The 10,112-nt window shown below is 32.6% G+C and overlaps 1 non-coding gene across 1 annotated transcript; it reads left to right on the top strand.

The window, feature by feature from the left end:
• The first annotated feature begins 1,800 nt into the window (after positions 1-1,800).
• Positions 1,801-1,872, top strand: TRNAD-GUC (transfer RNA aspartic acid (anticodon GUC)). Its single transcript has one exon. It is a non-coding gene; the product is annotated as a tRNA-Asp (tRNA).
• The last annotated feature ends 8,240 nt before the right edge of the window (positions 1,873-10,112 follow it).

Raw genomic sequence — 10,112 nt, 5'->3', positions numbered from 1 at the left:
ATTGTTAATATCGGAATTGAGCCGGATAAATTGCACTTTGGAGAATATTTTATGCGCTTTCTAAAACCATCTTCACTTCGAGATATTTTCAAAAACCCGCAAAGCTTCGGCGTAAAACCTTGTTGAAGGGGGTAGATAAGGAGGTGGGGGTAGTTTTTCAAAATGAAATGATGATAAAAATTCTGTAATTGTCAGGAACTGTTAGTGTGCAAAATTTAATCACGATCGGTATAAAATTCTAGATCTCATAAAAGGCAAATGGACTACAGAAACAATCTTCTTTATGTATTGTTATCACATATATGCCTAAATTAATATCGGCGGACGACAACGGTAGCAGCCCAGATGTCGGCTTAAGCACAGTATTCATACGCGCTAGTACAGCGTCACTCCCGTCGCGCAGATGACCGTACAGTTTTCCTATCATAGCGCCACTGCGGCCCCGCCACTCTCCGGCTCCAATAAAAGAGCGTACACGAGGGTGAATTTTTAATTCATCCTCGACCACCACCTGGAGAAGAACAAGAAGAAGACAGAAGAAGTTCCCTGACCGCCTCAACGTGGGACCTCTCTGCGGATGCCAACATCTTCGCTGGAGCAGCAGGCCTGGCTAGCCCGTCGAAGGAGCCGCTGGATGCGAACGCTACCTTCCCGCTCCAGCTCGCCGGGCTTCAATCCCCCTGGCCGACGGACTCAGCAGCAGGAACCGGCCCAGCGTGGGATCGCTCGGGGAGAACCGCCTCGGCCGCGCCGGCGAAAGACGACCGACGCCGACTCGACACTGCGGGGCTCTGGGGGCCATCACTGCCACGCTATAGTGGGGACCCAACTGCTGCTGAAAGGAAGCCCGGTCTGATTTCAATGGACGAGCCGCAACTCCCCGACTTTGCCGGAGACCAGCTTCCGGACCCATAAGCTCTTCTCAGAGCTAATGCAAAAAACGGCCCTTTTCAGGGCTACACAAGGTTATAAATTACAAACCGTCGAAGCCATTCGACAACAGCCCTTCTCAGGGCTACCATAAGATTATTAATTACAACGTGCCGTCAAAGTCAATCGACGACAACAACAGCCCTTCTCAGGGCTACTACAAGTTTATTAAGTACCACGTGCCGTCGAAACCATTCGACGATACTGTGCATAGTAAATAAAAAATTTACTTTTATAAAACTTTCTCTAAAATGCCTTTGAAGAAAATCTAAATTGGTTTTTTTTAATCTCCTATCCCTTTTAACGAATTTGAAAAAGATTAATATGATCAATGTCCAATGTATAGAAATATTGAGCCAAATTTGTAGAAAATTAGTTCAGTCAATCCTGAAATGTAAGGCCAAAAGCAGTGTGACATATTTACGTACATAAATATGCACATACATAAACGCATGTTTTTTTTCGTCTAGATGAACTGGTTGGACCCTAAAAATTAAAAATTTGAAGAAACCGATATCCCATTTCTGACATTACTCTTTCCCCATCATTAAATTTAATATAGTTAGTATTCTCTGGGAAAGTAATTACGAAGTGCCTATCTTTTTAATTTTTTTTTTAATTCTGTGATTGTTTATTTTGCTTTATATTTAATTTTATTATTACTACTTTGAGTGCGTTATAGCGAGTCTGTTTCATTTATTATAGTATGTTAAATGAAGAAACAGCTGATAAAACACCAGATTTCTTCCCGGAATCGAACTGATACGACGATATTAGATGGTTAAAAACACAGATTATGAAATAAAATTTTGTAATCTTTTATTACTTTAATGTAAAAAAAAAGTAGTTTAAAAGAATGTTTATTGCATGTCCTCGGTAGTATAGTGGTCAGTATCCCCGCCTGTCACGCGGGAGACCGGGGTTCGATTCCCCGCCGGGGAGGTTAAATTTTTTGTTTATCTTAAGATTATAAGAACATTTTTATCTGACTGTGCGTTAGCTCCTCGGTACAAACAGTATTAATGAACATTTTGAGCTACCAATATATTTTATATCTTTATTTCTTTATTTTTAATGGTTAACATTACAAATGTTTTCTTTCTATCAAAGTTTATAGAGGACTGTTTCCACTTCCTTGTTTCATATCATCGAGTGACTCGTGAATACATACAATCTCCCATTTGTATTAGACAGGTGCAAAAACAACAAATATTTGTAAAATATGTTTATCTTTTTGTAAGACAAACACATAAACATAAGGTATTACTCGTATGTAACATACCAGCGTTGGCAATGTTAGTCGTTTAGTAAACTTAAAGTTTAGATTTTATTTTCACAAATATTTGATTTAATTTTAAAAAATTTTGCTTAGAAATATTATTTTAAAAATTAACGATTTTTATCATTGTTTTTTTATAACTATCTTTTCTTTTAATTTTTAATAAATTTTATCGATTAATTATGAAAATTTGTGATATATTTTCAGAATTTGCTGTATCATTCTCTGTTATTTTTTTCTCTTTTTGTTGATGAACTCGTCAGAAGCTTGTTCATGGAATGTGGAATTTTGTAGTGTATGAAAAATAACATGTCTAACCGGGATTCGAACAACCCAATTATAAATTTAATTGTGTGTGTGTGTGTGTGCGCGCGCGCGCGTAATTTTTTTCTCTGAATAAAATAAAAACAGTCATAGCTCTTTAGTAATTGATCATGGAAATGGGTAAATATTTCAATATCTTTAAATATGGTTATATTTTATATGCCGTAATATTCAATTAAATTATACGGTACATTTCTACTTACGAATACTCCATTTAAATTTTAGACATTACCTACGTTCGTAAGTACACAAATTTATTTGTAGATAAATAAGAATGAGGTATGTCTATTTGTTTACTTTCCTTAACGGCTTATCCATGTTTAATGAACCTAGGTTGGTTTGGTTTTATTTTGTATTTAATTCATAATTTGATTCAGCAACATTTCAAAAATAAATCGGAAAACGACCATAGTATGAATATAATTTTTAGTAAAAATGTATAAACGCACAACTCTGTTGATTCATTTAAAAGTGACTCATGTTATCTTTACCAATTCATTAGCTTTGTTTTTTTAATAGTTTCATTAATTTGTTACATATAATCAGTCACTCGTATATCATTAATGGCTTACCTACTTTCGTTTCATTGATGAGATAATACTGCTTTTCGTGGAGTGTTCGAGAGTGCACTTAAAATACATTTACTCATTATTTTATTAAATTTTGTGAAAAATACTGATAAATTAATGAATTTACTTTAATGTGTTTATTATTATTACTATTAGTAACGTACGCATAGATTAATGCTAAGAATTTTTAAAATTAATTGTGTATACAGATCTTAGGAATTTGCTTTATATACGAACCCGTATAATTTACAACATTTAATTATGCTTTTTAAGAAACATTTATTATGAAGATAAAAGTTACTACCGTAGACATGTTATAATTGAAATAAAGATGTCTGCTCTAGGGAAACATCTACTCTAAGAAAATAAAAAAGATGCATAATTTACTTGGATGTTATAAAGCTTTTTGAAATAGCTTGTGTTTTTTTTTTTATACATTTTTGCTGATCATTAAAAATGATTTGTAAATATATAACAGCAATTCTTGTCATTCGATATTCTATACAAGCGAATAATTAATTTACAGATAATTAATATACAAATTCCTTACAAGAATGAAGAATTCCACTTATATATTATACGAATAATTGCATGAAAATTAAAAAAAAAAAATTATTACATAAAGTACACCCTAACACATATTCAAGTCTAAATGAATAAAATTTATCTATAGAATAAACTTTTAAACACTAGTAACAAACCATTCTTTGGCTAGATTGAGATGTCTAGTATCGATGTTACAAAAATGTACCGTTGATGACCGTCGACTCTACTTCCACTGTATACCGGTGAGAGCACTGAGCAGTGCCTATACTATATAAGGTAGGATGTGCAGTAGCAGAAGTATATGGAAGATAACGAGTTCAGTCTATTTGACCAGAATACTCGTTAAACTGTTTGTTAACTTACATAATATTAGAATCAGAACTGAACTTGACATCATTTTGTAACGGAAAAGTTTATTAAAAAAAAATCATTAAAAATATCATTGCTTATGATATGGTTGCTTTGGGTAACCGGCAGAAAACTTATTGTAAATTTATAAAAATTGTAAAAAGCGTTTGGTCGTATTCGTCTTAAAAACCCACAAACTGATGAAATAAAAGGAAATAGGAAATGATAAGATTCTGATGGTGGGATGTCTCTTAGATGGTAATTGTTGCAGAAATTACAAATCTAGGTAATATCTTATACGTTTTTTAAGGTTCCTTCAAAATTAGGTGCACCCATTGTGAATAATTATAGTGAAACTGAGAAAGGAATCAGAAACAATGAAGCATTAAATAAATATCCCAAATCGACTATCACCACAAAGGTCTTGAGGTCACTGATGTGTATATACGACGTTCTCCGAGATATCGGTGAGGAGGGATTTGTTGTCGTAGCAAGAGTTCAAAATACGGATAAGTCTGTGGAAGATTTTGCGAGTCTTTTTAGGGTGGTATTTCGGGCTAGCCGCAGAGAATATAATGTGGTGTATTATGTAGTTGAATGCGAGAAGCGATTGCGAACAAAATTCTTAGAAACCGGTAGATTTTTTTATAGACTATCAGTCGTGTAAAATTAAAGATTATTTAAATGTCAGTCGATGTTTTTGATGTCAAGACCTTGGCCAGAATTTTCAAGGAGAAGGAACTTTATTCCTTCTGTGGCAAGGACGGGCATCTGGAAAATGATGCCCGTTTAATTTTTTATTGTAAGTTTGAAAGTTGTCTCATATTTATTTTAGTTGTTTATTCTTGTTTTGGATAGTTTAATTTTACGTTTATTATTTTTTTTATAAAGTACTTACGTATTAACGCCACCGCAGCTACAGCTTTATTTAAAAACAAAGTAGTCATCGGATTTCGGTGGAAAATGGACCGATATAGAGTTTAACATAGTTTAAAAACAGTCTCTTTATTAATTTTAATAAATGGTTTATTTATTAAAAATGGTTTATTATTTATATTTATTTATTTTATAAACATAATTTAACCAAACTTAACCTACTCTCGCTTCGCTCGCTAACCTTGACTAATTAACAGGGATGTTTTGATTATTTAAATAATAAATAATTACAATAATTAATGAATTTATTAAATAAATACTCAAAAAATTACGGCGTTAATTAGTCAAGGTTAGCGAGCGAAGCGAGCGTAGGTTAAGTTTGGTTAAATTATATTTATAAAATAAATAAATATAAATAACCATTTATTAAAATTAATAAAGAGACTGTTCGTTTTCCACCGAAATCCGATTGATTACTTTGTTTTTAAATAAAGCTGTATCTGCGGTGGCGTTAATAAGTAAGTATCGTTTATTGTAACTTTTTGGTTTTTTGTAGGTATTTTGTTAGTGTTTATGTGAATTGTATAGTTTTTGTTTATGACTGTCCACGCTTCTTGTTGGGTTTGTTTATTAGGGTTAATAGGTTTTTTTTTACCTCCGGGTCCGCAATCAAGTAATTCATTCCGCAGAGAATGAAATGAATGTTTTGTAGCGAGTGTGAAAAATGCCATACCTGACCGGGATTCGAACCCAGGACCTCCGGGTGAAAGGCTGATAGGCTACCTCTCGCGCCACGGAGGCCGGCATGTTTTTTTCTAGGTAGTTTTATTATTACTTGTTATAGTTTGTGTTTATGGAGTTCTTGAGGTATTATTTTGGTTTGGTATTTATTGTTGTTTATTCAGTTAGTGTTTTGTATTATGGTTAGTTTAGTTTTTATTTATATGATCAGTTTATTTAGTTTGCTGTTTATTATTTACGGGTAAGTTGGATGCCTGAGTTGTGTGGTTAACTCATCCCTAACACCGGGTAGGATAGTGGTTTCATCAGTTCAGTCGGGTGGTCCTGATAAGATTATTTATGATTGTAGGTTCCGAGTTAGGCGCGGTGCACCGATTTGAATGTCGCTTGTGGCATTCGCATCCGTGGCATCTTGTTAGCGGTCAGATGAGATGTACCTTGAGACCTCCGGTAAAGACCCTATGGGGGTGGTACGAAGGGCGTGGCATGACGGTCGGACCCGTCACATAGTGGTTGTCTTCCCCTCGGGGTCAAGTAATACCCATTGTCATTTTCTGGGTCAAGTAATGGTCATATAAATCGAATAGCAAAGCATACTTCACTTATTTAACAGCTGATTTTTCTTGAGCACTGTGAAGCGACATTATACTTTATGTTTTATGAGACCGCAGAAGGTCGATATTACTATCACTTTTATTCGAAATTCTTATTTTTTGCTTTGAATTTTTTACCTCAACGTTAATTAAAATTAATAAACAATACACATATCAAAATACTATTACCAAAAAGTAATATTTTGAAATAAAAATAATACTGTTTTTATTGACAGTGGACACAATCGCTATTTTTTTTTTTTAACGTAATGTTAAGCTGTGTCTTAAATTTATTTAAACACTAATTTATAATATAATATTTTAACAAAGATAATTGCACTCTCGGTAAAACAAGCTAAAATTTTAATATATTAGATGTAACATTATTTTCTGTAACATCCCCAGGTTTTTTTTTAAGTAAAATGTAACTCACAAACATAACTCTAAAAAGAAGATTATGAAAGGGTTTAAAACGCTTTTTTCCAAGCTGTGATTCGTAAGATATAATTCTTCTAACGCACACTTTTTCTTCGTGACGTATTCTACAGTCGAGTAACATAGCTCAAGATCCATCAACTGTTATTTTCAACTTAGTAAATTTCTTTTTATTTCAAATTTTTTCACTAGACCGTAGCTATAATTTATGAATTATTTTTCTTCTAAATCTTCCTTGTTTTAATCTTCTTTGCAGTTTATACTCAATTACTTTCATGATATATTTTTCCATGCTTGTCTTTATTACATGAACAGACTGTTTAAGTTCTTTATTAGTATGTTAGTTCTTATATATCTTATCTTTTCTTGTGTTCAATTTTCCCTTTTTTTCATCTTTTACAATTTTGTTTATTTGAACTTTTTTTATTTGTTTAGCCTCCGGAACCATTGTAAGGTATTATTTCAGAGGATATTATGTATGAGTGTAAATGAAGTGTAGTCTTGTACACTCTCAAGTTAACCATTCCTGAGATGTGAGGTTAATTAAACCACCAAATAACGCCGGTATCTACGATCTAGTATTCAAATCCGTATAAAAGTAACTAACTGCCTTTACTAGGATTTGAACCTTAGAACTCTCAATTTAAAAATAAACTGATTTGTGACGACGAATTCACCACTAGACCAATCCGGTGGGTTAATTTCGTTTATAATGAGTCAAAAAATCACCAATCGAGTCCTCGACAAACCTCTTCATTTCATCCCTTAAGGAGTTCATTAAAACAAAAAAAAACAAGGCTTTTCCCGAATGGAAGTATGAAAGTATGAGTACGTTCATACAAACCTCTGTATATGTGCTCCACTGCTTTTTGCTAAATATCTTTAGACTAGATGAACTAATATTTTCAAACTTGGTCACTAGATATTCAATTGGATATTTTACCGTTAAAATTTCTTTCAATTTTTTGAATTTTTTATTTTCAACTTTTTGCTTAGGTAGCTAAGAAAAAACTTCCCTAGCAAAAAGTTTAATTAGTTTATTTCCTTTAAATAATAGTTTAAACAGAAGCAGGTGTAATCACAATCTTGAAGTCGATCGTGATAAAAATTTTTGAAATACAGCTTCAGATTCTCAGTACTGGGAATTATAACTACTGAGTTGGTAGCATTTTTATAATGGTAGTAAATATGCTTTACATGCTCGGCAGTTCTCGAAAATGCTTTACATAATAATTGAGAAGACAACTAATAATATTTTAATTTACTACTCTCTCTTTTCTTAATGTTTATTATTCTAATTTTTTTTGGATCAGGCTGTTAGTGACCTCTTCTTGATACTGATTTGATAGAGAATTCAGTGAAATTCCGATGCACTTAAGAGTGTTTGAAGAAGTAATAATCAAGATTTTTAAATATTAAAATTATTTTTCTAAAATTTAATTTATTAGGTTTATACCACGCACGTTTTCTTTCATTCCTCGGTAGTATACTGGTCAGTATCCCGCCTGTCTCGCCGGAGACCGGGGTTCGATTTCCGGCTGGGAAGATTGTCTTTTTACATGTTATATCTATAAAAAGAAATATACCTACTCATAGGTATATGAAGTAAAAATAAAGAATTGAACTCCGGTTTCCCGCGTGGATTCTGACCATTATACTAGCGAGGAATGATGGAAAAAGAACGAGTTATAAATGTAAATCAATAAAATAAATTTTTAATTTACAATTTTTATTTTATTATTTTTTTCCCTTGAATATACTTCGGCATATATATATATATATAGGATGTACCCTACCCTACCCTAATAGTATCCTTATTAATTCTATATCGGGAAGAGCAATCAGCCGAATGAGATGTAAATTAAAAAAGTCGTTAGTCGCCCGCCCTCCGAATGAGTAAAACATTCCGCAAATATCGGACGTTGAAAAATAAAAACTCCCACCCAAGAGAGAAACAATATATGGAATTGTTAGAGATGAAAAATTGAAAAAAATGGTATTTACAAAATGTAGTGTATATAAAATAAATTCCCACCTCAGAAGCGAGTGGGAACTTATTTTATACAATTTTAATTTAGAGTATGCTGACCAATGTCATATTTATTTTAGATATAAATACTATTTTTTTTTAACCAATTCCAAAAGACTCACCGGGTTGGTCCAGTGGTGAACGCGTCTTCGCAAATCGGCCGATTTCGAAGTCGAGAGTTCCAACGTTCAAATCCTAGTAAAGGCTTTTATACCGATTTGAGTCCTAGATCGTGGATACCGGTGTTCTTTGGTGGTTTGGTTTCAATTAACCACACATATCAGAAATGTTCGACTGAGACTGTGTAAGACTACACTTCACTTACACTCATACATATCATCCTCTAAAGTAATACCTGACGGTGATTCCCGGAGGCTAAACAGGAAAAAAACCTAATTCTAAAGGTTGACCGCCATATCGTTTCCAACATATTTGATTCTATTTTTTTAAAAATAACACTATGGTTGTATGATCCATGTACGAATAAAATTGAATGCCGAAAACCGTACATAGATATCTCTATCCGCTTTCAAGATAGTAAACATTAGTAATCTGACCTACTTAAAATGCTTTTTAGTCTCGTTATGACATAAAAAGGATAATGCTCAAAACTCATTTAAACTCATTAAAATATATTTCTTCATTTTACAATCATTAATTTTTTCTTAAAATAATTTGAAGTGTACGATCTAAATCGTCGACATTTATATTATCTAATAACTTAATAATGTTGAGTCTAGCCGTATGCGAAATATTTAACTCCTTTAATACAACTTCAAAACAACTCAATACGTTAATATGTTCGGCATGTAATTACTAGGATTTTGAATTCATATTAAAACATTCGTTAAAGATCTATGTTGGTATCGAGTAAACATCACTTCTCTTAGTAAATGTAAATTTGCTTCACTTTCTTGTATAACCATCACTGTTATTCATTGACGACAACTTTACGGGGGCTGTATATTAGAACATATTAAAGGAGGAAATTGTGTCGGCGATTAAAACATTATATTCATTACCCTAAAGAATTCCTCCAAGGAAAAACTTTTTTCCAGTAGAACGGTGCACCATCCCGTTTCAATAGAGACGTAAAGGAATTCTTAAATGTTAAATTTTCAGAAAAATGGATACATCGTGGATCGACGGAATAGCCAGCACGTTACAAGACTTTGAACTTTTTCTCTTAGGACTATTTAAAGTTTACATATTTTCAAAGCCCCTAAACCATATATACGTTAATAAAATTATTTAAATTTCATAAAAACCAAGTGATTAAATTTTTTTTTATTATATATGTATACATTTTTTAGGTGGCTAATATCTTGAAAATAGATAGAGAAATCGATGCGTAGTTTTAACAGTAGATTTTATCGTAAAATATTACATGAAGATTATGTTATATGACCATCGTGCCATTTAGAAAAAAATCTGTTGTGGAT

The sequence above is a fragment of the Lycorma delicatula genome, chromosome 7 (genome assembly GCF_047948215.1).
Source record: "Lycorma delicatula isolate Av1 chromosome 7, ASM4794821v1, whole genome shotgun sequence".
Classification (NCBI taxonomy): domain Eukaryota; kingdom Metazoa; phylum Arthropoda; class Insecta; order Hemiptera; family Fulgoridae; genus Lycorma; species Lycorma delicatula.
The sequence above is the reverse complement of the archived record's forward strand: the minus strand, read 5'-3'. Positions and strand labels throughout refer to the sequence as shown.